Raw genomic sequence first — 3,585 nt, forward strand, 5'->3', positions numbered from 1 at the left:
AACGTACATTAAACATTTGTGTGCCTTGAAAATGCAAAACATACATACCAGTTTCAAAGGAAGACATTGGTTTTGATGTTGATCAGTTGCACTGACGAGACCTTAATAGGTGGCTGGGGAGGGTCATACAGGGTTTTTGATGGATCATGTACAAAGGGTCAGGGTTTTATACTTCCATACTACAAAATATTATGTATGATGTGTTCTCTTTCATTCTATCAATGAATATGCAAAAGATGCACTGTCTATGTGCAACACCTCGGTCCACAATGTTTTTGAAAAACTGAAGAGAAATGATGAAGTACTTGAAGTACTTTATTTGTGTGTTGATATATTCAGTCTATGTAACTGGTTTGTCATTGCTCTATGAAGTGCACTGTAACACCATAACTGCAAAAAGCATAAGTCTAACATAGATAGAAGTGTTTTAGATGTATTATTAAGTGTGTTGTTAGAGATTGAAAAAGTCTAACCTCATGAATAGCTATGTTTGCTATTTGATGCAAGGACTAGATTTTGAAAAGGGATTGTTGAGTTTAAAATTTCATTGTTTAATTAAGCTTGAGATATGAGGAATTAAGAGCCTGTGTGTAAGAAGTTGTAAAAAACTGTGATGCTTGGGGGATTTATACATGTCTGTTATTTTTTGTTGCCTAAAAACATAAGTGAGCAGATGACCGGAATGTCCCAGATGTCCCTGAGCCAAACACACAGACACACACTCACACACACACACACACACACACACACACACACACACACACACACACACACACACACACACACACACACACAAACACACACACAAACACACGCATACACACACACACACACCCTGCTTACGCACCTGGACAGGATACTGAGTGCCACTATCAGCTTCAACCTCCAGACCCTTGCAGTCTGACTGGCCTGTCCAACTAGGCCACATGCTGCGGAACGCTGTCGGCCAGCACTTGTTAAACGCGAGGAGAAAACCCCCTGGAAGCATAGCCAGATTCTGTCTCAGCTTTCATACGCCCCCAGTCGAGGTCTTGTGTCTGCATTTCTCGTTCTGTTGCGGTTGTTGGTAATTGAGGTTTAGATAGGCTTGTGCGTTGGTTTGATAAGAAACACATTTTATTTCTTCATTCTCTAAAGTCATACCCAAATGTCAGTGAGTGAGAAACAGTACTGGGCAAACTAGCAATAATATGAGCACTGAAGCCCTTCCAATGCAGTCATTGAAAACTCATTTTCAAGCCTGAGATATTTGCTGGCATGGTAGCGCTCCCTGACTGTAAAGTCTACACATTATTTCAATAGACAGGTTTTATTTCAATGTTGAGTTGTGTTGATACTAGGTGAGGAATCGTCTCATTGGAGGACTAAATGGCTAGTGGTTAGGGAGAGAGGTACATTTAGTAATTCAGTGTCGTTTTTTCCACCATAATTCTCAGTGGTTCCGTTATGAGTGAATGCATAATGAGGACCAGGTCATCAGACAGGCTGATGGTTGCATCATGACTCAAAGACTGAGGTACTCGGATGTTTATGATTTTAGCCTGAGGAGGTTCCAGTAAAGGCCCTGATTAGCATGGAAGAATCTGCCCACCCTGCCCCCGCACATAGGGAAGTAGACAGTGGATATTGCTACATTAGACCCTCAGGTGAGTGCTTGAAAAACATGATGACGCTTTCTCCACTCATTCGGATATGTTTTGTTTCTCCTTCATCAGAATTGAGAACTCATTTTGTGTTCTTATTAAATGGCAGTGTCAGTGCAGGGGAATTTTGGACAGTGAACTAGTCAGCAACAGGGAGAATTTGTGGTGCAGCTAGCTTACGTGACACAGATGCTAAAACCTTGTTGCACTTGGGTGGTAAAATCAAACCAAACCGTAAAAGGTTTTAAAAGGCATTTTAGACGTACATTCCCATAGGCAAGAATGGCTCACATATTCCATGGCTTTAGAGTTAGGAATCAAATAAGGTATGCTGAAGTAGGTGTGGTTGGGGGGCTTGCATTTTTGGCAGAGTGTTTCAAGCAGTGCTGTTTTTTTCAATGGTCAAGGTACTTTTCCCTCAGCCCTTTATAGACCTCTCTGTCTTTTTACAGAGGCACGTGGTAAAATACAAAAAGGAAAGTCTCTTGCTCCGCTGGAGAGACGGCTGTTTAATTTGGAGCCTGTCCATGGCTTCACCCACATGCAGTGGAGGGGAGGAGAAGGACTGCCTTAGGCAGTGAAAGTGTGTCCATTAGCTCCACCGTCGGTCTGTGGCCAATTAGTCCTGTAGTAAGGCCCTCGGCCAAATACTAGACCACTCTGCTGTACCTGACGTTCACAACCAGCCCCTCAGATTACAAGGTTCGGGGCAAGTTACACCTACGCCTCACCTGCCTTTCTTTCAGTGAACAGGTTCATGTTGTCCTTGCTTCACAGTGTTGCCATTAAGAGGATGTGGTCTGGAGATGAATTTGTTAAATGGGAAATACTCCTATCCTTAAGTATGAGGTTGTTCTGGCTCAGCTGCTTTGCCTTGGGAGGAATGTGCAGGTCCGTACGCTGCGGTTACTCTCTCTCATAACTCATTCATGTTGGAGTTTCCTCCTGGCTATCAGATCTAGTTTGAAAAAAGAGCCTGCACACAGACAGATGCAGTTGCTTTTCAGAGCATGGGTGGTGCAGGTAAGAAAAAGGATGCGGTGGAAAGCCACTTCAATAACACATCGAAAAAACCCAGGCATCGCCATAGTAACTGTATTTATTCTGTTCTAAGCCTCGTCGCATGGAGCTATTAGTAGAAATCTATCTGCTGTTCTGTGCTGTAGAAAATCTCTCTGCTCAAATTATGATCTAAATTAGATCAGAGAAACTGAATACCAATAGCTAGAGCTGCTGCACACTGAACCTCTGAAGGATGTTCTGACAGAGAGGTGGTTCAATCATTACCTTGCAAAGCATTCCTTCATCTTGTGCGCTGTTAAGGGAAGAGCTCAAGGCCTTAAGTTGACAAGACTTTGTTGGTTTAGTTCTGTTTGCACATTGCAGAATAATGTTGTCCTCAAGTTCCCCTTTTGGCTTCAAATCAGAAATGCACTTTACAGTCAAATACCCAAATCCCTCTTAGTAGCAGTAGCAGTAGCAGGAAGAACAGGGGGGGAATATATTCATGACCCCTTACCATATTTAAGTATCATATTTTAACCCATCATATACCAAGTTTCAATCTTCTGATGGTTATGTAAATATTTATTTAACCCACTGATGGGCTGCTGGTTACAAAAGCAATTGCTTTTTTAATTCTGTGATTCAGTATGTCTTATTGCTTAGCTGTTCTGGTTTCATTTAAAGCAAGTGAATAGGAAATTAATATAATTCCCATTGTTCCATTGGCTGATAAAGTGCCACGGTTGTGTCTGAGTGCTTGATGTTATTTTCCAAACATCATTTCTCTATTCCTCCCTGTCAGTCTCTGATTTTCACACACATGCACGCGCTCGTGTGTGTGTGTGTGTATATGTGTATATGTGTATGTGTGTGTGTGTGAATGTGTATGTGCGTGTGCATGAACCACACATTGCAAGGTCATAAAGTGTGTCTGGAC

Source organism: Sprattus sprattus (assembly GCF_963457725.1).
Source record: "Sprattus sprattus genome assembly, chromosome: 4".
NCBI lineage: Eukaryota > Metazoa > Chordata > Actinopteri > Clupeiformes > Clupeidae > Sprattus > Sprattus sprattus.